The sequence below is a fragment of the Dipodomys merriami genome, unplaced genomic scaffold (assembly GCF_024711535.1).
Source record: "Dipodomys merriami isolate MVZ:Mamm:240054 unplaced genomic scaffold, mDipMer1.0.p SCAF_2237, whole genome shotgun sequence".
In the NCBI taxonomy this organism is placed as follows: domain Eukaryota; kingdom Metazoa; phylum Chordata; class Mammalia; order Rodentia; family Heteromyidae; genus Dipodomys; species Dipodomys merriami.
Window position 1 is genome coordinate 1 of NW_027203646.1, and position 25,790 is coordinate 25,790.

The 25,790-nt window shown below is 37.9% G+C and overlaps 1 long non-coding RNA gene across 16 annotated transcripts in view; it reads left to right on the forward strand.

Annotated features, from left to right (window-relative positions):
• Positions 1–1,876: 1,876 nt before the first annotated feature.
• The window catches only part of LOC138835046 (uncharacterized), a 44,419-nt gene continuing 20,505 nt past the window's right edge, over positions 1,877–25,790 (forward strand). For 7 of the 16 annotated variants that reach the window (XR_011374372.1, XR_011374370.1, XR_011374374.1 and 4 more), the window contains exons 1-7: positions 1,877–2,050; positions 17,702–17,903; positions 18,163–18,302; positions 18,397–18,546; positions 23,104–23,186; positions 24,011–24,150; positions 25,137–25,240. This is a non-coding gene — a long non-coding RNA (uncharacterized lncRNA). Of the gene's footprint in view, positions 2,051–3,570; positions 3,626–14,934; positions 15,037–17,701; positions 17,904–18,162; positions 18,303–18,396; positions 18,547–23,103; positions 23,187–24,010; positions 24,151–25,136; positions 25,241–25,790 lie in introns of all 16 variants that reach the window. The other 9 variants (XR_011374376.1, XR_011374378.1, XR_011374377.1 and 6 more) reach the window with 9 other exon arrangements.

Sequence of the window (25,790 nt, forward strand, 5' to 3'; positions counted from 1 at the left end):
TAGAGTCTTAATATTAAGATCCATAGCAGTTGAAAGCTACTTATTATTGTATTTTTAAAAATAGTATTTTTAGACATATATAATGGACTTTTAGAAAAGGCAAAAACCACAGAAAACCAATGTTTTCTAAAACACACACACACACACACACACACACACACACACACACACGAATGTTTTACCTATTTATGCAAATCTAACTCCGTAAGTTTAAATAGTGACTTACTTATATTTTTAATGCTGGATTACGGAATTTGAATTTCAAGAAATTTGAACAGGATGAAATGACTAAATTTTGTAGAGGTAAATGTTATATTCTCTATTTAGAACTGTTAACTATCTCACTCACTGTGGAGCAGAATAATTTTACTTAGCACCAAGTATCAAAAATATCCTGGGCTTACCCATACAGTAAATGTGCACTCAAGTTACAAAAATGAGTCTAATAGGTGAAAGGGATGGCATCAGGTTCAACCCAACAATAGCTTTTAGTGAAGAAGTATAAGGTTGTCTCAGAATATTCAGAGGAATGAAATCAAGATAGGAAGAAATTTCCTATTGTGCTATAGGAAACGAAGCTAAAATTTTATGTTTTCTGAAACTCTAGGAAAACAAAGTTATAGAACACGATATATGCTTCAAATGGCAAGATTCAATCAGTAGATAGAAGCTCTCAGGGAATGGATTATATAGCTCTTTCAAAATAGTCTGACACTAGAACATTGAGGAAGTAATTAGGTTGGCAAAAGATTAGAGATTTCCCTGATATTATTGCTTCCATAGTGTGTAGTTCAATTTTAGGAAAATGTATTGAACATCTATAACATCTCTTCTAAATTTATGATTATAGGCTCGTAAACGTAGAATTAGGTGCATTAACTAATAGTTTTAATTAGGTGACAATCAAAGGACAAGGGAAAATTTTGGAAGGAACTTGGAAATAGTACTGAGGAGAAATGAAACAAAATATTATTAAAATGAGTTTTAAGAGTTTTCTTGAGCATAGTCTGACCTTGCTGTGGAATTTTCTTGAGAGCTATTTGCCTACTTTATGGATATCCACCAATGTGCAGCCATGGGTAAGGTTTTGAGGATAGATGTGTTTGAAATGGGATACATGAAGAAAAGTCTAACTACAGGACTATTAACACCATCTCTTATTTGTATACGCATCCTATGTGCCTTCTATATGTAACACCTAGGATATTATAGTAGTGAAATAATTCAGTGAGACTGTAAGAATTTCTTGTATGCCAGAAAAGTTCTACACTGAAATTGGCTTTGTCTTCTAGAGTAGTGTAGACAATAGTTTTCACTCATAATTTCTTTTGGGGGGGAGGAGAGGGTCCGGTCATGGGACCTGAACTCTGGGCCTGGACGCTGTCCCTCAACTCTTCAGCTCAAGGCTACTGCTCTACCACTTGAGCCACAGTGCCACTTCCGGCTTTTTTCTTTTTGCTTATGTGGTGCTGAGGAATCGAACACAGGGCCTCATGAATGCAAGGCAAGTGCTCTACCACTGAGCCACCTTCCCAGCCCCTTCACTCATAATTTCTTTGAGGTTGATTTTAATTCGTTTCATTAATCCGTCATTCTAAAAGGAAGGATTTTCTTTCTTCAATTGAGATATGTCACAGTGCTCTAATTTACTTGGTTTTTTATTAACTTGTGAAGAAAGAGGGCAAACAAATGTTTCAATATTAGTTTCAATAGTTAAACATTATTAAACTGGTTGCATTAATTTACATTCATTAATAGCAAATGCTTTTATTGCAAGCCATGCATTTTCTAATTAGGAATCTGAGGTTAATATGTTACTTAGGACTTAGGTAGGGATTTTAAATTTTATTAACTGCTTAATTCATCCTATTCTCTGGCTACAGTTGCCTTTCAAAGGTTTAGAACCAGAAGCTGTGACTGTTTTCTATGGAGGGACACTAGTCACTCACCTACTTAGAACGTCGAATAGAACTGTTTTCTATTGTGGTTGGAACAGTGTTGGCCTTTGATGCTGACATTACTGTGACCTTTGGAAATCATGTTAAGTGAGGTAAGGCAAGAACAAAAAAGCAAATGCTGCATAATCTCACTCGTGGTAGGACTTAAATGTTCAGAAATTGAGAATAGAACAGTGATTTTATAAGAAATAGAAGTTAGGAATGGGAATGGAGAGATGGAAAAATATTGCTCCGTATGTAGAGAGTTATAATTCAGTAGAAGTAACTTGTAGTGTTCATGGTAGACTGACTACGGAAATATATACATGTTTCCAAAAGAGCAATGAGAGGAGTTTGATTGCTTTAACAGAAAGAAAGTATAACTATTTGAGGATATAGGGTTACTCTCATTGTTGGCATACAGAAAAGCCACGGAATTTTGAGGGTTAATTTATATACCTTTCCATTTTGCCAAAGTTTCAGATCAGCTCGAATAACTTGAGGGTGGAGTCTAGGGGATTATTTAAATACAAGATCATGTCATCTACTAAGAGGAAGAGTTTTTCTATTTAGATCCCCTTAAAGTTTGCATCTTGTTTTATTGTTCTAGCTAGGTATTCTAATATTATACTGAAGAGGAATGGAGAGAGTGGACAATCTGTCTCCTTCCTGAAATTTGAGGAAATGGCTTTACTTTTGCCATTAAGTATAATACTAGTTATAGTATAAGTTATAATGTAAGTTTGTCATACACAGCTTTTCTTATATTGAGGAATGTTCATTCCATGGATTCCTAGTTTCTGCAGAGCTTTCTTAATAAAGTGGTGTTGGATCTTGTCAAATCTTTTTTCTGCATCTATTGAGATTACTATGTAATTCTTATCCTTGCTCCTGTTGATGTGATGTATTACATTTATTGTTTTGTGTATATTGAACCAACTTTGCATCCATGGAATGAATCCTGTTTGATCATAGTGTATGATTTTTTTGATGAATTGTTGAAGTTGATTGGCCAGGATTTTGTAGTTTTGCATTAATGGTCATCTGAGAAATGGGTCTTGAGTTCTGTTTCTTTGATGATTCCCTGTCTGTTTTGAGGATGAGGGTTGTGCAGGCTTCCTAGAATGAGATTAGTAGTGAACTTTCATTTGCATTGAAGAGTTGGAGTAGTATCAATTGAGTTCTGCTTCAAAGGCCTTGTAGAATTCAGCTGTGAATGCATCTAGTCCTGGACTTTTCTCTTACTCTCCAGTTTTGAATTTATTTATTTTTAACATCCTGCAGCATGGAGAGCTGCTGCTGCCATGCCGCAGAGGGTGGGGCCACCTCTGGCTCTGTTTACTCTGTGAAGAAAGTTGCCCTGCCTTGGATGGTCCTTCCCCCATCTGGAAAGGTCAACTTTCCCCAGTATGGAGCTGAGTGCCAGTGGTTGGGTTGCTTTGCACTGTTGAATGGCTCAGCAGTGTCTAATTCTAAGGCCTGAGGTATCTACTGGCTGCCCTGGCTCCGTCTTTGCCAATATGAAAGATGACATTCTTCTGGGATGATAGGGGAAGAGCTACCTTCCAAACTCTGTTTTGTGAGAAGGAATGGGAATGCCTTTTTGGGTACTTACCTTCCCTTGGTTTTTCAGGCTATCTGTGATCTGCGTCCATCTGTGGTCAGCAGGATGAAGATTTTTGCTCCTGGTAAATTCAGACTGGTAGTGAATAGAAGCTGCTTGCACTCTGTTTCTGTCACCTTTTCCTCAGGCTCGGTCTACTGTTATGTTGGCAGCCACAGCCACTGCCACCTCGGTCACTGGTGTATGCTCAAATCTGCCTCCTTAAACAGGCTGCCTGAAATTTTCCTCTCTGGCCAAACTCTCTGTACTATGATGGCTCACTTGGGTGACTCTGAGCCTTGGATTTTTCACTGGAACACTAAAACTGGTTTCTTCATGATATCTCAGTTAGCTCCTAGGTGCGCCTCTGCAATCTTTGAAGTCCAAATTTTTTTTTAATTTTTTTATTGTGAAAATACTGTACAGAGGGGTTACAATTACATGGGTAAGATAGTGAGTACATTTCTTATCAATCATTGTAGCCTCCTCCTTTGTTTACCTTTCCCATCCATACCCATCCTCTCTCTCCCCCCAATTCTCCCCCCCCCCAAGTTGTAAAGTTCGTTTTCTACATGACGACTTGTACTTCTCATTGTTGCAACAGGTCCACCTGTATCCTTATTTAAACAACTTGTTTTTCCCCTTCCCCTCCACAAACTATACCGACATCAAATACAGTGAAAGCAGGGTTTATACTGTGGGGGAGGGACATACAAAGCAACAAAGAAATAATCTTATATATGCATTAGAAACAAATGGATGAAAGAAAAAAACATTAAAATACATATCTAAGGGTTCATTTTCCTCACATCATATTATCTGACCTTTTCTGCTTCACTCATACATATACTAGATATTACAAATAAGGGAAACCATGGGACCTATGTTTTTTTGGGCTTGGCTTACTTCACTTAATATAAGTTTTTTCCAAGTCTTTCCATTTCCTAACAAATGGGGCAATGCCATTCTTTCCGATGGAGGCATAGAATTCCATTGTGTATATATACCACATTTTCTTGATCCATTCCTCTGCTGAGGGGCATCTGGGTTGGTTCCATATCTTAGCTATGGTAAATAATGTTGCAATAAACATAGTTGTGCTGGTAGCTTTAGTGTGGTCTTGTTTGTGAGCATTTGGGTAAATGCCCAAATGTGGGATTGCTGGGTCATAGGGGAGCTCTATGTGAAGTCTTTTGAGGAACCTCCATACTGCTTTTCAAAGTGGTTGAACAAGCTTACACTCCCACCAACAATGCAGTATGGTTCGCTTCTGTCCACATCCCCTCTAGCATCTGTTGTTGTTAGAGTTCTTGATTTTTGCCATTTTAACTGGAGTGAGGAGAAAACCAGCAAGACCACAAAAAAGGCCAAGACACTGCACCCAAACTGAGAATCCAAGAACCATAGGAAGAACCCAGTTTTTGCAGCCCCCAAGAAGGTGGATAACATGGCAGGAACTCCCAAATACCTCTCAGTCCTATCTATCAACATTAACGGACTTAACGATCCAATTAAGTGACATAGACTGTCTAGTTGGATTAAAAAACAAGATCCTTCTATCTGCTGCCTTCAGGAGTCACATCTTGCCCATAAAAACAAACACATTTTCAATGTTAAAGGCTGGAGAAAAATCTACCAAGCAAACGGCCCCCATAAACAGGCGGGAGTTGCAATCCTAATATCAGATAAAATAGACTTAAAATTAAAATTTGTGAGAAGAGATAAAGAAGGTTGCCACATACTAATTAAGGGATCTCTCCTTCAGGAGGATATTACAATTTTAAATATCTATATGCCAAACAACGGAGCACCCAAATTTATCCAAGAAACACTACTTTCCCTCAAATCCCACATAGATCCAAAGACATTAATTGTTGGGGATTTTAACACACCACTCTCCTCACTAGATAGATCAACTTGGCAAACACTCAACAGAGAAACCACAGATCTAAACAACTGCATAGATCAACTAGATTTAACAGACATCTAACAAATATTTCACCCAACCGCATCAGAATACACGTTTTTCTCAGCAGCACATGGAACGTTTTCTAAAATAGACCACATTTTAGGCTACAAAGCAAACTTGTCTAAATTCAGAAACATTGAAGTTATTCCTTGCATTCTCTCAGACCACAAGGGAATAAAATTAGAACTCAACACCAAAAGCCACCAAAGAAAGTCCGGTAACACATGGATGTTGAACAACACACTGCTGAATCATGAGTGGGTCATGGAAGAGATTAGAAAGGAAATTCACAGGTTAATGCTATTCAACAAAAATGAGCACACAAATTACCAGCTCTTCTGGGACACAGGAAAGGCAGTACTCAGAGGCAAGTTTATAGCTCTGAGTTCCTACATCAACAAATTGGAGAGATCTGAAACCAACAATTTAATGAGACATCTGAACCTCCTTGAAAAAGAGCAGCAAGATAATCCCCAATCCAGTAGACAGAAAGAAATAATTAAAATTAAATTAGAATTAAATGAATTAGAATCCAAAAAAACTATAGAAAGAATCAACAAAACAAAGAGTTGGTTCTTCAAAAAAATTAACAAAATTGAAGTCTAAACATTTTTTTTGATTAAAAAGCAACTTCAGGAGAAGATATAGATGTATGAATATATGTATATGTATATATGTGTGTATACATGTATATATGTGTATATACACACATGTTTATGTATGTATGCACATATACACACGTTTATGCATGCATGTATATATGTATATAACATATATCCATGTATGTATAACATATATACATGTATATAACACATGCAACATATATGTAGATATACATACATAATATATAACATGTATATACATGCATATGTTGTATATGTATACATGTATATGTATATGTATGTATATATATGGAAGTGGTGCTGTAGCTCAAGTGGTAGAGTGCTATCCTTGAGCTGAAGAGCTGAGGGACAATGCCCAGGCCCAGAGTTCAAGCCCCACGACCGACCAAAAAAAAAAGAAAGAAAGTAAAAATGACTTGTACATTTACAGGACACTCACAGTCTGCAGTTTATGTTTATATATATCGAAATCCCCTTCTGAGAATATAGTGAAAGAACCAAGATATGGGAATTTAGTTTTCTTCTTTCTTCTGTTAGATAATATAGTAGCTTTCAAGTCTCTTACAGTTCAGAATACTCTGAATAAGTGAGAGAACATCTAAAGATAAAAATTACTAGAATGAAAGCAACTGGTTTTTCAATGTGTGTGTGTGTAAGTGTGTGTACTTGTGCACATAGTGGTGTGTATCATGCATTAAGCATGTTAGAAAGTACAGACATAGCTGGTGCTTGGACAGCAAGCCTTCTGACCTCTGAAATAACAGTGTTGCTGTGTTCGTTCACCTGACAAACTTCCTTCTGTTTGGTTTAAGAATAAGCACCTTGCTAGATTCGTTTAGGTCTTTCCATGTCACCTAGCTGTTTAATTTGTATCACTGGCTAAATGTCACGCTGAGCTGCTGAAACCTGCCTGTGTTGCATTACATTCTGTACCCTTTCATTCCATATACCTAGTTTATAATTTCAGGTACTACTGATTCATTCTGTGCAGCCAGAGGTGAAAAGTTTAAACTCTGGAATCTTTGTGAAATAGATGGTCATTCAAAAGGCAGTTTTAAATCTTTTATGCAAAGCTAAAAGATTAAGCCATTACTAGAATAGCATAAAATTGATAAAGGACCTCCCCAAACTGTAGTAAATAGCTTTTTCACTGTTTTATGATATAGGCGACTCTGAGTTCCTGTGTGTAGCCTGTGCTGACCTGGTAGATAGGTAAACATTTATTACTGGGTTTTTTTTCAGTTCCAATTAGGATGAAGAGACATTGATCTGTTAAGTTTATCTTAACCTGTCAAGTCTCCAGCTGACAAAGATATATCTGGATGGAAACTCTTTCCTCTGTTTATGTGAAGTTCTCACTTTGCATATTCTATAAACCAATACAGTCAACCCTATGTCACTTAGTTCCTGTTTCTTCTCTTTTTATTTTTATTTTTATTTTATTTTATTTGAGAACATACTGTACAGAGGGGCTACAATTACATGGGCAGGATAATGCATACATTTCTTACCAAGCATTGCAGCCTCCTCCTTTGTTTACCCTTCACCTCCCTTCCCCGCCTCCCCCCTCCCCCCACCCAATTATACCCCCCTCCCCCCACCCAATTATACCCCCCTCCCCCCCACACCGACATTGTAAAGCTGGTTTTGACATGACATTTTGTACTTCTCATTGTTGCAACAGGTCCACCTGAATCCTTAAACGACTTGTTTGTCCCCATCTCCTCCACATGTTATACTGACATCAAATATAGTGAAAGCGGGGGTTACACTGTGGGGGAGGGACATACAAAGCAACAAAGAAATAATCTTATAAATGCGTTAGAAACACATGCATGAAAGAAACGAAAACATTAAAATACATATTTAAGGGTTCATTTTCCTAACATCACATTATCTGACCTTTTCCGCTTGACTCATACCTATACTAGATATTGCAAATAAGGGAAACCATGGGACCTATGCTTCTTTGGGCCTGGCTTACTTCACTTAATATAATTTTTTCCAAACCTTTCAATTTCCTAACAAATGGGGAAATGTCATTCTTTCTGATGGAGGCATAGAATTCCATTGTGTATATATACCACATTTTCTTGATCCATTCATCTACTGAGGGGCATCTGGGTTGGTTCCATAACTTAGCTATGGTAAATAATGCTGCAATAAACATAGTTGTGCTGGTAGCTTTAGTGTGGTCTTGTTTGTAAACATTTGGGTAAATGCCCAAAAGTGGGATTGCTGGATCATAGGGGAGATCTATGTGAAGTCTTTTGAGGAACCTCCATACTGCTTTCCAAAGTGGTTGAACAAGTTTACATTCCCACCAACAATGAAGTAAGGTTCCTTTCTGTCCACATCCCCTCCAGCATCTGTTGTTGTTAGAGTTCTTGATTTTTGCTGTTCTAACTGGAGTGAGGTGATATCTCAATGTTGTTTTGATTTGCATTTCTTTTATGGCTAGGGATGTTGAACATTTCTTCATGTGTCTATTGGCCATCCTTGTTTCTTCTTCAGAGAAGCTTCTCTTTAAGTCTTTCGCCCACTTATTTATTGGGCAGTTGTTTCTTTGAGGATTTGTTGTTGGGTGGTTTAATTTTTTGAGTTCCAAGTATATTTTAGATATGAGACCCTTGTCCGTTGTATGGCTAGTAAAGATCTTCTCCCAAACGGTGGGCTTTCTATTGATCTTGCTAGCTATGTCATTTGCCCTGCAGAAGCTCTGCAACCGTATACAATCCCATTTGTCCAATCTTTCTTTGATTTGTTGTGCTTCCGGGTCTCTATTCAGAAAATTTCGGCCTGAGCCAAGGAGACCTAAGGTTTCTCCTATTCCATCCTGTAATGTTTTCAGAGTGTCTGCTTTGAGTTCAAGGTCTTTGATCCATTTGGAGTTGATTCTGGTGCAGGGTGATATATAAGGATCTAGCTTTAGTTTTCTACATGTAGTTAACCAATTTTGCCAGCACCATTTACTGAAGAGGCTGTCTTTCTTCCATTCTATTGTTTTAGCTTCCTTATCGAAGATTAGATGGCTATAGGTCTGTAGGTTCATTTCTGGGTTTTCAATTCTATTCCATTGGTCCTGAGGTCTGTTCTTATGCCAATACCAAGCTGTTTTGATTACTATGGCTTTATAGTAGAGTTTGAAATTTGGTATTGATATTCCTCCAGCAGTGTTCTTTCCGTTGAGGAGCGTTTTTGCTATTCGGGGTCTTTTATTGTTCCATATGAATTTTTGGATTGCCTCCTCTATTTCCTTGAAGAATGAGGGTGTAATTTTGATAGGTATCGCATTGAATTTGTAGATAGCCTTGGGAAGTATTGCCATTTTCACGATGTTAATCTTGCCAATCCAGGAGCATGGGAGGTTTTGCCATTTTTTAAGTTCTGTGTTGATTTCCTTTTTCAAGATTTTAAAGTTTTCATCATAGAGGTCCTTCACTTCTTTGGTTAAGTTAATTCCTAGGTATTTTATTTTTTGTGGGGCTATTACAAATGGAGTTGCTTTCCTAATTTCAGCCACACTTTTCTCATTGTTGGCATATAGAAAAGCCATTGATTTTGGGGGGTTAATTTTATAACCTGCTACTTTGCCAAAGTTTTGAATCAGCTTGAGTAATTTGGGAGTGGAGTCTATGGGATTCTTTAAATACAAGATCATGTCATATGCAAAGAGGGAGAGTTTTATTTCTTCTTTCCCTATTTGGATCCCCTTTATGTCTGCATCTTGTCTTATTGCTGTAGCTAGGCATTCTAATACTAGATTGAAGAGAAGTGGAGAGAGTGGGCATCCTTGTCTTGTTCCTGAGTTAAGAGGAAATGGCTTTAGTTTTTCACCATTGAGTATAATGCTGGCTGTAGGTTTGTCATATACAGCCTTTATTGTATTGAGGAATGTTCCATGGATTCCTAATTTTTCCAGAACCTTCATCATAAAGGGGTGTTGGATCTTGTCAAATGCTTTTTCTGCATCTATTGAGATAACCATGTGGTTCTTATTCTTGCTCCTGTTGATGTGATGAATAATATTAATTGATTTGCATATATTGAACCAGCTTTGCATCCCTGAAATGAATCCTGTTTGATCATGGTGTATGATTTTTTGGATGAATTGTTGAAGTCGATTGGCCAAAATTTTGTTGAGAAGTTTTGCATCAATGTTCATCAAAGAAATGGATCTATAGTTCTCTTTCTTTGATGAGTCCCTGCCTGGTTTTGGGATGAGGGTTATGATGGCTTCATAGAATGTGTTCGGTAGTGAGCTTTCTCTTTCAATTTCATTGAAGAGTTGGAGGAGTATTGGTGTGAGCTCTGCTTTGAAGGCCTTGTAAAATTCCGCTGTAAAACCATCTGGTCCTGGACTTTTCTTAGCTGGGAGGTCTCTTATTGCTGTTTCTATTTCAATGCTTGATATGGGCCTGTTAAGCTGGTTTAACTCATCTTGGTTTAGTTTTGGCATGTCAATATTTGCTAGGAAAAGGTCCATTTCTGTCAAGTTCTCAAACTTATTAGCATAAAGTTTTGAGAAGTATTCCCTTATAATGTTCTGAATCTTGGTTGTTTCCGTGGTGATGTTTCCATTCTCATCTCTGAGTTTATTAATTTGGGTGTGTTCTCTCCTTTTTCTGATAAGGTTTGCTAAGGGTCTATCAATTTTGTTAAGTTTTTCGAAGAACCAACTCTTTGTTTTGTTGATTCTTTCTATAGTTTTTTTGGATTCTAATTCATTTAATTCTGATTTAATTTTGATTATTTCTTTCCGTCTACTGGATTGGGGTTTATCTTGCTGCTCTTTTTCAAGGAGGTTTAGATGTGTCATTAAATTGTTAGTTTCCGATCTCTCCAATTTGTTGATGTAGGAGCTCAGAGCTATAAACTTGCCTCTGAGTACTGCCTTTGCTGTGTCCCAGAGGAGCTGGTAATTTGTGTGTTCATTTTTGTTGAATAGCATGAACATTTGAATTTCCTTTCTAATCTCTTCCATGACCCACTCATGATTCAGCTGTGTGTTGATCAGCCTCCATGTGATACCGGACTTTCTTTGGTGGCTTTTGGTGTTGAGTTCTAATTTTATTCCCTTGTGGTCAGAGAGAATGCAAGGTATAACTTCAATGTTTCTGAATTTAGACAAGTTTGCTTTGTGGCCTAAAATGTGATCTATTTTAGAAAACGTTCCATGTGCTGCTGAGAAGAACGTGTATTCTGATGCTGCTGGGTGAAATGTTCGGTAAATGTCTGTTAAGTCTAGTTGATCTATGCAGCTGTTTAGATCTGCGGTTTCTCTGTTGAGTTTTTGCCGAGTTGATCTATCTAGTGGGGAGAGTGGTGTGTTAAAATCCCCAACAATTAATGTCTTTGGATCTATATTGGATTTGAGGGAAAGTAGTGTTTCTTTGATAAATTTGGGTGCTCCATTGTTTGGCGAATAGATATTTAGAATTGTAATATCCTCCTGAAGGAGAGATCCTTTAATTAGTATGTAGCGACCTTCTTTATCTCTTCTCACGAATTTTAATTTGAAGTCTATTTTATCTGATATTAGGATTGCAACTCCCGCCTGTTTATGAGGGCCGTTTGCTTGGTAGATTTTGTTCCAGCCTTTAACCTTGAAAATGTGTTTGTTTTTACGGGCAAGATGTGACTCCTGCAGGCAGCAGATAGAAGGGTCTTGTTTTTTAATCCAACTAGACAGTCTATGTCGCTTAATTGGAGAGTTCAGTCCGTTAACGTGAAGAGATAGGACTGAGAGGTATTTGGGAGTTCCTGCCATGTTATCCACCTTCTTGGGGGCTGTGAAATCTGGGTTCTTCCTAAGGTTCTTGGATTCTCAGTTTGGGTGCAGTTTCTTGGCCTTTGTTGCGTTCTTGTTGGTTTTCTATGTGTAGGACATCTTTAAGAATCTTTTGCAGGGCTGGTTTGGTGGAGATGTATTGTTTCAATTTTTCTTTGCTATGGAAGGTTTTTATTTGGCCTTCAGTTATGAAGGAGAGTTTAGCTGGGTACAGTATTCTTGGTTGATAGTTGTTTGTTTTTAGGGCATGGCATACGTCATTCCAGGCTCTTCTTGCTTTGATTGTCTCTGCTGAGAAATCTGAGGTAATTCTAATTCGTTTCCCTTTATAGGTGATTAACCTTTTCTCCTTGACAGCTTTAAGGATCTTTTCCTTGGTCTGGGTTGATCCTGTGTGGATTATAATGTGACGGTGGGATGTCCTATTCTGGTCTGGTCTATTTGGGGTTCTAAAAGCTTCTTGTATCTGAATAGGCCTCTCTTTTTGTATGTTTGGGAAGTTCTCTGCTAGGATCCTGTTAAACAAATTTCCTAGACCATTAACTTCTGTTTCTAGGTGCTCCTCTACACCCATTATCCTTAGATTGGGCCTCCTGATGGTGTCTTCCAGGTGTTGGATAGACCTATCATATTTCTTGGACTTGTCTTGGATGGTTGTATGTTCTTTCTCTATAATATCTAGGCTGTCTTCAATCCCTGAGATTCGATCTTGTGCATGGTCTAACCTGTTGTCAAGACTCTCTACTTTGTTTTTTATCTCTTTTCCTTCTAATTGGTCAGCTTTGATGGCTTCAAGTTCTTTGTTGAAGCTCTGTTTTAGGTCTTGTATGAATTTCTTTACTTCCTTAATTTGGTGTTCAGTGTTTGTTCTCAAATCACTTAGTTGATTGGTTATGGTTTCTTTGGACTCCCATTCCTTCTGTTGGGTTCCATTCAGCATTCCCTTTGTGGTCTCCCTGACTTCCTTCAGCTCTTTGTTAATGGATTCCATGAATGTCTTTAGTGATCTTTGTGTATTCTCTACCTGGTCTCTTAATTCGTGAATTACTCTTTGATTAGTTTCCTCCCTTCTGTGGGATTCCTGCAGTTCTCTTTGAGTGTTCTCTGCCTGCTCACGCCATTCCTCCCTTTCTCTTTGAGTATTCTCAAGTTGTTCACGCAAATCCTGTATCAGTTTTTGAGAAGCTTCCTCACGCTTATGATATTCCTGTATAATCTTCTGGGATGCCTCCTCTCTCTCCCTATCACGCTCATACAGAGTCCTTTGTACATTGTCAAACTTCTCATTTATCATGTTTGCTCTTAGTGTTTGTAGAGCTATTTGGGAACTCTCCTCTGGATTATTCTTTATCTGTTCTAATCCCTGATTATCAAGGTTGGGAATTGAGATACCCGAATTTGCCATTTTTCTTGTGTTTTTCCGGCTTACTCGGCCCATTTGAGATAAAGATTGCACCAGTTTTGTGCTAGAACACTATCTTAAGGCAACCATCAACCAAAGTTTGCATTTGTACAGTCAATAGTCTACAGATACAATCTAGTTCAACAGATACATCTATTCAACATCAAACGACTATATGTTAAAGGACTTCGAACCGCAGAAAAGAATTTGGAAAACCAGAAATTATTAGGATTAGGGAGAGATGTGGGTAAAAAATAGGAATAGATTGGTGTGGGGAGGCACAGGGAGAGTTAACTATGTCCTAATCACAGTGCAGGAAATGAGTTGGGTAGGATGCAAGTAGAGAGAGAGAGAAAAAGAAGAGACGGAAAGGGGAATAAAGAGAGACTAGAAAAAGAATAGAAATGTAAAAATTAATGTTATTATAGAGGTTAAAAGACCGTCTATTTAGAGAGGAATGTGAATATGTTCAGAGAAGGGGAGGGACATAGAGGAGTTGTGAAAAGCTTTAAGGATGGGAACGGGAGAAGAATATATCAGAAGTTCAGTAGAGCTAGATAAAAAACAAAAAGATAATTAAGAAAGAAAGAAAAAGAGAAAGAAGACAAGAAAAGAAAGGAAAACTCTTATTCACGTATTCCTAAAATAAAAATTATAAGATGAGAAAAAAAAAAAGGTTACTGGAAAACAATTATTTTTTCAGAAGAGGCAAAGATTAAAGATTAATAAAAGTTTTAGAAGGGAAAAAAATTTATATATATATATATATATATATATGGTAACAAAAAACAAAAAACAAGCAAAAAAAAAAAGAAAAGAAGAAGAAGAAGAAAAAAAGAAAAAAGAAAGAAAAAGAAAAAAAAAAGAAAAAGAAAAAGAAAAAAAAGTCTTTTGATTTTTTTTTTTGGGGGGGGAGGAGTGGGAAGAATCCTGTATCTCCCTTTTGTCTGCAACCAGTCTCTTGTTGGAGTCTCTGGTCAGCTTGAGGTCCTGTGGCTTGATTGGTTTCTTAAGTCGGTTGGTTGGAAGAGGCAGAAAAATGCTCTGCTTTACCCAAGATTTTGAGATCCCCCTCCCAGGTTAGTTTTCTGGGAGGGTGGTCTGCTTTGAGAGTCACAAAAGAGGGGGATGTGGTGATGAGGCTAGGTTCTGGGTAGAGTTGAGGCCTTTCAATATACAGTAGCTTTTCCCTGGGGCTATTTTGTGATAAAGCTCACAGCGCCCAGCCTGGAGCCATTCTCAGGGTTTCTGTTTTTCAATTGATTGTCGAGGCTGCTAGAGGGAGGGGCAGCCTCTGGCTCTGGTTACCCAGTGAAGCAAGGCACTCCGATGGCTGGAGCCTGAGCTGGGTGACTTTTCCCTGGATGGAGCTGAGTCTGGCAGGTCACTTCGCCGTTAAGTTCTTGTGACCTGCTAAATGACTCATTTTATTCCAAGGCCTGAGGTGGAGCTAGCAGCTCCTCCGAACTTTGTCGGTATCCAAGATGCAGATCACCGGTGCTGGGGGGGGAGGGGTGGCCTTCCCTCCTCTGCTCCCTGAGGAGTGAGGATGTCGGGCTTGTACTCACGCCGAGTCTTGGATCCTGGGTCGTCTCTGGTCTGCAAACAGCAGGATGAAGATGTTCGCTCCTTGTCGGTTCTTGTTGGTGTTGAGTAGAATCTGCTCGTCCGCTGCGTCTGGCTCCTTCGTCCCCGACTCTCTGTGTCTCAGGTATGTCTCCGCGGCGGTGGTCGCCGCCGCCGCGGCGCCGCCGCCGGAGCGGCAGCTGCTGCGTTTCCTTGGTGCCGCGGCCCCGCCGCCGGAGCGGCAGCTGCTGCGTTTCCTTGGTTTCCCCTCTCTTGTCTAACTCTCTGTCCTGTGATGACACACTTGGTGTGATTCTCTGGCTTAGGACTGTTCACTGGAACTCTAAAACTCCTTTCTATGCGAGAGCTTGTTCAGATTCCAGCTTCTCCTCCGCCATCTTCCCTTAACATCTCTCTTTAAATCTTTAGCCCACTTATTTATTGGACAGTTGTTTCTTTGAAGATTTTTTGTTGGGGGACAATCCCCCTTTTTAAAATCTTTTACTTGAAAAAATCTGTGAAATGTTGGTAGAATTTGCAACATTCTAATATAGGCTGATAATAGTTTTGATTATAAACAAAATGGGGTGATTATAATTTTGTACTATATTGTAATATGCTGTATATAATATGGTTATGTCAGTGTGTTTTACAAAGCCAAAATTAAGGTATTAACAGAAGTAGTGAAGTAGTATAATGAACCACATCTCTCAGCTAACATGAAGACTTAACTATCTTTTAGGACTTAACTCTTGGTTAACCTTCCTCTCTACCCTATCACTTCCCTTCACCTGGCTTCTGCCATGTAACAAATTACCCAAATCCTAGCAGTTTAAAACAACTATTTGCTCATAATTTTATGAATCAGAAATTCAAGACAGGTATTATTTAATACTTTAGTGAGTTTCTAGACAATGGCTATCAGATATTTTCTGGGCTACATCATCTGAAAGCTTTGTCAGCATAGATGTACATAATGGAGCGTTTGAGGTTCTGGATCACTAATGCTGGCTGATACACACTGTGATGACTGAAAGCCCTATGTGTAATCATCTAAAGACTTATTTACTCACTGTGTAGTATCTGTGCTGAACTAGACAGAGATCATTCTTTTATCTAAACTATTACCATAGGGGCCCTCCAGCTGAGGTGGGGAACAACTAATGCCTTTTGTTTGCTGTTCATTTTAGTACAAGGTCTCAATTATTTCTAGTTTCTCAGCTTTTTGTGCACCTGGGACTATAGGAACACCCCTACCATGTTAGGCTCAATCCAGTTTTTTGGTGTGTGTGTGTGTGTGTGTTTATGTGTTTGTGTGTGTGTGTGTGTGTGTGTGTGTGTGTGTGTGTGTGTGTGTGTGTGTGTGTGTGTGTGTGTGTGTGGGTATGTTGGTCTTAGAGATTAATCTCAGACCTTGGGCACTGTCCCTCAACTATTTTGGTCAGGACTAGTGCTCTACCACTTGAATCACAGCTCTACATCCAGCCATTTGGTGGTTAATTGGAGATCAGGTTCTTACAGACTGGGCTGGTTTAGAATGTTGATCCTTAGATTTCAGTCTCCTAAGTAGCTAAGATTACAAGTTTGAGCTACTGGTGCCTGGTTCCCTTTGGCATGTTTGTGTGGGGCATTAGTGGAAGGGGGTGTAGAGTGGGGTGAGGCAGGGGAGTAGGAGGGCAAGGATGGTAAGGGGAAACAAAGGAGGAGGCAACAATGCTTGATAAGAAACATACTCATTACCTTTACCTTGCTCATGTAATTGTAACCCCTCTGTACAGTATTTTCACAAAAAAAAACTTATTAATAGCCGGGTGCTGGTGGCTCAGACCTGTAATCCTAGCTACTCAGGAGGCTGAGATCTGAGGATCGCGGTTCAAAGCCAGCCCGGGCAAGAGGGACCGTGAGACTCCTATCTCCAATAAACCACCAGAAAACCAGAAGTGGCTCTGTAGCTCAAGTGGTAGAGTGCTCGCCTTGAGCTGAAGAGCTGAGGGACAGCGCCCAGGCCCAGAGTTCAAGCCCCACGACTGACAAAAAAAAATTAATAAAAGAATTCTTTTTAATCATTCTATAATATGATCTTATGTTCATTGTAGCCAATCCCCATTTGCACATAGGCAAATAGACAGCTGTCTATTGGTTCCTCCATAGTACAGCATTTATACAGGGTTGTACTTCATGGCTGTAAGCACATTCCACTGATGAGAAACCAGTCTTCACCTTATTTCTTTTTTTTTTAATTTAATTTAATTTTATTTGTGAACATACTATACAGAGGGGTTACAATTACATGGGCAGGATAATGCGCACATTTCTTACCAAGCATTGCAGCCTCCTCCTTTGTTTACCCTTCACATCCCTTCCCAGCCTCCCCCTCCCCCCATTCCCAATTCTTCCCCTCCCCTCCCCCCACCCCTGCACCGACATTGTAAAGCTCATTTTCGACATGACAATTTGTACTTCTCATTGTTGCAACAGGTCCACCTGTATCCTTAAACGACTTGTTTTTCCCCATCTCCTTCACAAGTTATACTGACATCAAATATAGTGAAAGCAGGGGTTATACTGTGGGGGAGGGACATACAAAGCAACAAGGAAATAATATTATAAATGCGTTAGAAACACATGCATGAAAGAAAAAAAACATTAAAATACATATCTAAGGGTTCATTTTCCTAACATCACTTTATCTGATCTTTTCTGCTTGACTCATATATATATTATATATTGCAAATAAGGGAAACCATGGGACTTCACATTATTTCTTAACACACTTTTCCTCTGACCTATTTTGTCCTCTCTCCTTAAAGGAAACTGGCAGTCCTTTTTCTGGCAAAAGTCGTGCCCTTGCTCCTGACTCATGGCTTCTCTATCGACTGGGGAATAGGCAAAACTGAGTTCACCTTAGAGAAGCCTGGATAGTGAAGCACAACAAGGAAAGGATTTCTTACTTATGTTTTGTGTTGGATTTTGTGTAGCTGTCCTCCAGCTATGCAAGTATCATGAGAAAAGGTATTTCTTTTTTTGTTACTGAAGTTTTATTATGTTTTGAATATAATTGCTGTAAAAGATGCAGGAGGCATGGTCCTTCCTCCTTCAAATACTGCCTGCTCAGCCTCCACACATTCCCTGGCTGTAGAGTTGTTCAGTGTTGAGGATAACTGAAAAAGATATTTCTGATCTGAAGGTATTACATTGGACTACTGACGTTTCTTTTTTATTTGTTGTTGGTTGTGGGGCCTGAACTCTGGGCCTGGGTGTTGTCCTTCAGCTCTTCAGCTTGAGTGGCTTGAGCCACAGCACCACTTCCAGCTTTTTTCTGCTTATGTGGTGCTGATGAGATGAAACCAGGGACTCATGCATGCAAGGCAAACACTCTACCACTGAGTCAACTTCCCAGACCTATTCAAGGTACTTGATAACACTACTGGAAAACTATAGAAGGTATCTGTGAACATTCTATTCCTTTGTGAATCACCTAACCCATTAGGTTTTCTGTAATTAGTCATAGCATTCTTCAGAGCAAGAAGGAAGATGTGATACTTAACTGTGCCTACCCATAAGAGGTTGCTATTGGGAAGTTTCTTGGGTCTCCTGTTTGGTCTTCTGGGAACACTTTTTCACCAACTTGTTCTTAGACTCTGGATCTGAATAGGTGAGTACCTTCTTTTCCTTCCTTGCTGTGTAACAATGTCAGTCATGTGGGTTGTGTGATATTTTTTTGTGCCTCTTATTTCTTTCTTTCTTTAGTACCATTATTGGGGCTTGAACTAAGGATTGGAAAAGTGTCCCTGAGGTTGTTTGTGTGTGTGTGTGTGTGTGTGTGTGTGTGTGTGTGTGTGTGTGTGTGTGTGTGTGTGTGTGTGTGTGTGTGTGTGTGTGTGTGTGTGTGTGATGTCTAGTTCTCTACCACATGAGGCTTTGAGTAGCTAGGACCATAGGCATGAGCTACCAGCATAGTGTCTCTTTTCCATACAAAACTTTACAGCTCACAAGACTAGAAATAACCTTTGTCTTGGTCATCATTGTTTCTTTAGCCCTTAGCAGAGGCTATGTATATAAAACTGCCTAAAATAATTTGTTAATTGAATTGTGAATGAATAGCTCTCATTTAGTGGTAGCTTATTTGTTTTATTATTTTAACACTGGAATATTTTTCACTATATCAATACTCAGTATAGAATAGTTAAAGAGTGTGTCAGGATATGAGTATAGCAAAGGAACTTCCAAGTTGAATAATTCTAAAGTAATCTGGATTTGAGGTGATTACACAAAGAATAATACAGTATCCCTAATGGTATAGAAGGGCCAGAAAACAGCAAAACAAAAATTTCATGCCTTCTACAATATGCACCAGTCATGTTTTAAGAACTTCTGATGAAGAATAACCAATGTTTGATTTAAAGGCAATTGATTGATTTTTTATTAATAAGTTTTGTTTTTACTGTGAAAATACCATACCAGAGGGGTTACAATTACATGAGCATGGTAATGAGTACATTTCTTATCAAGCATTTACCTCAAGATAAGGACTTAAATTGTTTTTCTTTCTTGCTATTGTTTCTAACATATTTATAAGATGATTGATTTCTAGTTTAGTCTGCCAGTTATAATTTTTTAAAAGCTCCAGAAGCCATTTCAGTTATATATTAATTTCCTTCAAGAATTTTCTACTTTATCTCATTGTTTTTCATATCCAGCTTGGCTTTATAATTAAACTTTATTTTGGGGCCTATTGGCTTTATGCCTAATAAACTTGAAGCACTTTTTATATATCTATGTGAACTTCAACATAGATTTCCTTTTTTCCCCCTCACAGAACTCTGGTGCCTAGACAAATCATGCTAAACAACTTGAAATACATTTTTATCATCTAATCTTTTCTTTTTACTGTGAAAATACTGTACAGAGGGGATACAATTACATGGGCAAGACAATGAGTACATTTCTTATCAAGTATTGTAGCCTCCTCCTTTGTTTCCCCTTCCCATCCCTTCCCATCCTCCCCCCATCCCCCACCCAATGCTCCCTGCTACCCCCCTGCACCAAAGTTGTAAAGTTCCTTTTCGACATAATTACTTGTACATCTCACTGTTGCAATGGGTCCACCTGTATCCCTATTTAAATGATTTGTTTTTATCCTTTCCCTCCACAAATTATACCGACATCAAATACAGTGAAAGCAGGGGTTATACTATGGGGGAGGGGGACATACAAAGCAACAAAGAAATAATCTTATAAATGTGTTAGAAACAATCGCATGAAAGAAAAAAAACATTTGAATACATATCTTAGGGTTCATTTCCCTAACATCACCTTAATCGACCTTTTCTGCGTGACTCAGACATATACTAGGTATTGCAAATAAGGGATACCATGGGACCTATGTTTCTTTGGGCCTGGCTTACTTCACATAATATAATTTTTTTCCAAGTTTTTCCATTTCCTAACAAATGGGGCAATGTTGTTCTTTCTGCTGGAGGCATAGAATTCCATTGTGTATATATACCACATTTTCTTGATCCATTCATCTACTGTGGTGCATCTGGGTTGGTTCCATATCTTAGCTATAGTAAATAATGCTGCAATAAACATAGTTGTGCTGGTAGCTTTAGTGTGGTCTTGTTTGTAAACATTTGGTTAAATGCCCAAAAGTGAGATTGCTGGGTCATAGGGGAGCTCTATGTGGAGTCTTTTGAGGAACCTCCATACTACTTGCCAAAGTGGTTGAACAAGTTTACAATCCCACCAACAATGCAGTAACGTAATCTTTTCAACATCATAACAATCCTGGTGATTTTTCCAAGTTCTTAGACAGTAACCTACAATTTGACTCTTATTGGCTTTCAATCTATTAGTTTGATTTGTGGATTATAGAGTCATACTTGATATATGTTAAAATCTCAGTTTGTAGAGCTTTCTGTCCAACTAAAATGACTAGAGTTATTTAAGAATCATTCTAGAAAACCAAGTACAGGGATTATGTAATGGAACAACATCCTAAAACATTTTTAACAATGGAAATATGATTTAACTGCATCAAAAATTATTTAACATTATAGAAAAAAACAGAAGTAAGCAAAAGAGTAACTCCTAAATCAGTTATTCTTATTTTAAAGGGGATTAAATTGAGGTTGGAAGCTTGGATTAGTTGGTAGAGCCAATGAGCGAAAGCAGAATATACTGATTTAGAGTTCCAGTCTTGGACATAAAATTAAAAGAAATCAAAGGGATTTGACAACTTAGACAAATTCACCATATAAACAATGAAAAATCACTAGATTTTTTTTAGTGTATCAATTTAGAACCAATTTATAAAGACTGGGTATTGTGTGACAAATTTGTTTGATTTGCTTAACATAGAACAACAATGGATTTTTAACTTTCAATAGATATGTTTTTCTATGCGTTCAACATGATGTATATATTTAAAAGGGCTGTTTACCAGGTCTTTTTACAAAGACTGTCAGGATGAAGTGAGTGTAGTCATTCAAGAAACAAAAGCAAACATGGCCCATTTTCCAATGGTTTTAGAAAAAAAATACAAAGCTCATAACAAAGTTATGCACAACTCCTACATTGGAGAAGAATCAAGATAATTCATAAATATTTATGCTCTACATAATTCAGACTGAAATATTTAATACTACCCAGAAATATTTGTAGTTTAAATTAAAAGTCTGATTTCCCTTTTTCTTTTACTTTGCTCTAAGAATGAACTGAGTAATAAATACATGGAAGTTTTTGGAAAAAAATAGATATAAGTATGTATTTTTATGGGTCTGACTTTTCCATATGCAGTGCAAGAATCCTAAGACCCACCAGCTTAGGAGAAATGGGATCTGTAAGGATCCCATCCAGACAAGTCAGTTGATCTTCTTTCTCCTCTATAGAAGGTTCTGTATACGAACTTCTGAGAGAGTACATAGACTGAGAAGATCTTTCGTTACAAAATATAAGGCAATGTAGTCAGAAAAAACAACTTTTTCCTTCTATTTCATTCCTTTATCATTTCTACCCCAGATGGCTCCCTCATCTATTTATGAACTTGCTACTGAGATAATAAATAAGAATACAAAAGTGGAGCATGTGTTTATTTGAATTTCTTTTCTGTATTTTTAAAAATATTTTTGCTCTCTGAAAGCTTATCTGGATTAGATGTATATAATGGTGCAGTTTTATTACTGGTCATGCATTTTAGGTGCTACATGCTGTGATAATTCAGGCCAAATCTTCACAGATCGAAAGGCTTCATTACTCTCATGTGTGGTCCCTGGACTGGAACAATTAAAGACAAGGACTGGTACCTGTACTGCCTCCATGAAGCCTCTTTACCCTGCCAGTTGGGGAGCTACTAATGCTTTTTTGTTTGCTGTTTGTCTGGCTTATGTTATATTTGGCTAGGCTTATGTTCCTGGGCTCAAGTAATTCTTTCTGCCTCTAATTTTTTAATAGCCTAGATTACAGACATACCCTACCATGCCATACCCCATGCAATTATGATGCATCCCATCTTGGGGTCAATGTGGCAAACCCCATTCTGATACTTGGCCCCAAGAGAGACTACTTACTGGTTCTATATATGCATATAGCTTTTCTGTACACATTACAAAAAAGATATGATGTATGATAGCATTTGTAACATTTCTTGTCATGTTTTGGAGTTCCTGCAGTGCAGCATGTATCAGTGGCTTGTCCCATGATGCTGCTGAGCTTGTGCCACTGATGAGAAGCCACACTCTTCTAAGTCTTACTAAAATACATTTTTCACCCTAAAGTGAATGGGCAATTTCTTTTTGGCAAAATTCCTGCTGATTCTCCGGTTTCATGGCTCTTCCACCCACTTGTCCAAAACTGAACCTACTCTAGAGAGGCTAGACCTTTGAAAACTATGGGGAGAAGCTTCCTTGCTAACAGCAAGTGCAGATAAATGTCTTCTAGCTTACTGAATATTGTCTTATCTCATTATGTCTATAGACCTCCAGCTGCTCCAGGACAGTATAAAAAAGACATCCCTCACCTGAGGTTATAACATGGGATACTCAGGGTTCTTGATCACTACTAGGAAACAAGGCTCTCTGAGACCAATCCATTCCTTTGTGACTCACCTAACTCCTCAGAGATAAAGGGTTTAGACCAAAAGCATCTTTAGAGGAAACAGGAAAGTGCTGATATTCAACTCTACCTATCTAAAGGAAGTTGTTATTCACAGGCTTCCTGGGTTCCTGTAAACTTTCCTTGTCTGTTGGGAAAACTTTTTGTATCAGCTTGCCCTTCAATTGTGGACTTGAATAGGTGAGTACAATTGCTTTGCACCTTGTGGAATTAATGCTATTCTTTACTTGTTTTGTGTGGTAATTGTCTAATGACCCTTTTCTGTAGAAGACTTACAGTTTATAAGACTAGATATAATGTTTTTGCTCAACACTATATCTCTAGCTCTCAGCTCGGCCCAATAGTTCATTCTTGCAATCCTAGCCACTCTGGAGTCTGAGATCCGAGAATTACAATTTAAAGCCAGACTGAGCAGGAAAGCCTGTGAGACCCTTATATCTAATTAACTTATGTAAAAGTCAGAAGTGGCTCAAGTAGTAGAGCTTTAGCTTTAAGCAAAATAGCTCAGGGACAGCACCCAGGCCTGGAATTCAAGCTCCAGTACAGCAGATATACCCATGTCCCCCAACCCACAAAACTGTTCAAAATATATTTGTTAAATGATTAATGAATGAATAGCATTGTATGAGTGATAATTGTTTTCTGTTCTTTATTTTGAAAGTGGCATATCATAACTTATATTGATATTCAGTAAAATAATTGAATAATCATTCAGAATAAGAGTAGCAAAATAACTTCCATGATTAGTGATTTCTGAATGTAGCTGTAGGTTGAGGTGATAACACATCTCAAAATGTCCAAAATGGAATTAGGTGAACCAGATGAAGGGAAAGCAAGGCAGCCATTTCTGTCTGTCCTGTCTACCAGTCATTAAAAAAAAAAAAAAAACTTCAAAAGCAAGGCAGCCATTTCTGTCTGTCCTGTCTACCAGTCATTAAAAAAAAACTTCATGAAAAATAATAACCAATTATCATATACCTTTGATGCCTTATTTTTTTATACAGATTGTTTTGAGGTTTGGAGAACTGGGAAGGCATATATTTGACTTAACAGAAAGAAGAAAAGGAAATCTAAGATCACACATCTCTGATTATTCATCTGTAAGATGTACTATTGAATTACATTGTACTGAGAAATCATTCAGGTGAGCAAGAAAACTAGCTAAGTTAGTTCTTAATACTTATGTCTGGGAAGAAAGATGAGACAGATGAGGGAACCATATATGGCCTAAAATTGGTCTCACCTCAGGGGATACATGATACCCCACAGAGAAGATTAGAAAAAAGATAAGAGCAATAGTACCAGAAGATTATGGTTAACAGATCCTAATAAGGTAAGTGAAGTAGTACATAAAGCACCAAGAGAATAGATTTCTAAGATATTGTTTAAAAGCCTGTCCAAATTCTTGAGGACAGAAGAATGGGCAAATTTATAAAGTATTTTGAAGGCATAGTGCTGTAAATTAATATAAAAGTAGGCAATATAAACAGAGTTCTGAATGATTTGCTTGAAATTTGGATCTCTGAAACCTTGGATCTCAAAATCCTTGGGGGTAGGATACACAATTATACCTAGAAAAAGACAATAGATTTCCAAGGAAAATCCTCAAGGAATGGCCAAGAAAAGCCTCAATACTAATAATGTTATTATAATATGATTATATTATATTGTAATATTAATATTAAGTTCTGATATTAATAAAAAATTCTTCTTAAGAGAAAAATGTAAATATAAGCCACGGATTACTGAGGATCTCAACTAACCACCCAATGAGTTTTCATCATTGTGGGAATTCATGGCAGTTAGACGGGAAATAAAACACCCTTGGCTCTGACAACCAAAAAATTTGGAGGTACCATAAAATGACCATGTAATGAGGAACCCTAAGAAATTAGCCATACTTGCAATGATATATGGTCAGACAAATGCATATGTAGCTATACTTGAAGACAGTAAAAAAAACTTTACAAGTAAGTACACAAGAGAGATTAAAAAACTTTACTAATAAGTACATCAGAAATCTCAGTCATTAATGTACACCAGAAGTATGTCATTAATACATTAGCTGCTTGCTATATGATGCATGATACATCACAGATCTTTAAATATTTATTGTAACTATTTTGACAGCACAAGATAACATTCTGGACAAAGTTAATTCCATTTCAGAGCCCCATACTCTTCACAGTTACCTCTTCAACTCAAGAGAGAAAACACATCAAACTAAAACCTAGGTAAGTTAAACCTATAGATACGTAGACATGAAGTTAATTGCAGGAAAAATAGAGATAATTTTGAAAGAAATTATCCTCAGGGTAACCAACATACAAACATTTAACATGATGGAAACAGGAACAATTGCTTTTTCCAATCCTGGGTATGGCTCAGCACTTTTGTTCCTTATGAGAAATCTATGAATCCTCCTGCTTATAGTGTCAGCAGAAATAACAGAATAAGGTCATGCTTTTCTACCAGTTTCACAGTGAATAATATGATGCTTTACTTCTGCTTTCTCTTCCTTTTTATCCTTCTGCACACCCATTACACCCTTTCTGCCTACATCTTCCTCCTCCACCTTCTCTTGGGCTACTGAGGATCAAACTCAGGACCTCTCACTTGTGCTAGGCAAATGTTCTACTATCCAGATGTTCTTTTGAAATCATGCATTTGACTTATTCTTATAACTGCTGATAACAAAAAATCAACTCTAGAAGAAAGACAATAAACTTCAAATCTCATGATGAAGTAGCCAATTGAAGAAATTAGCATTTAAAGGAAAGCTTT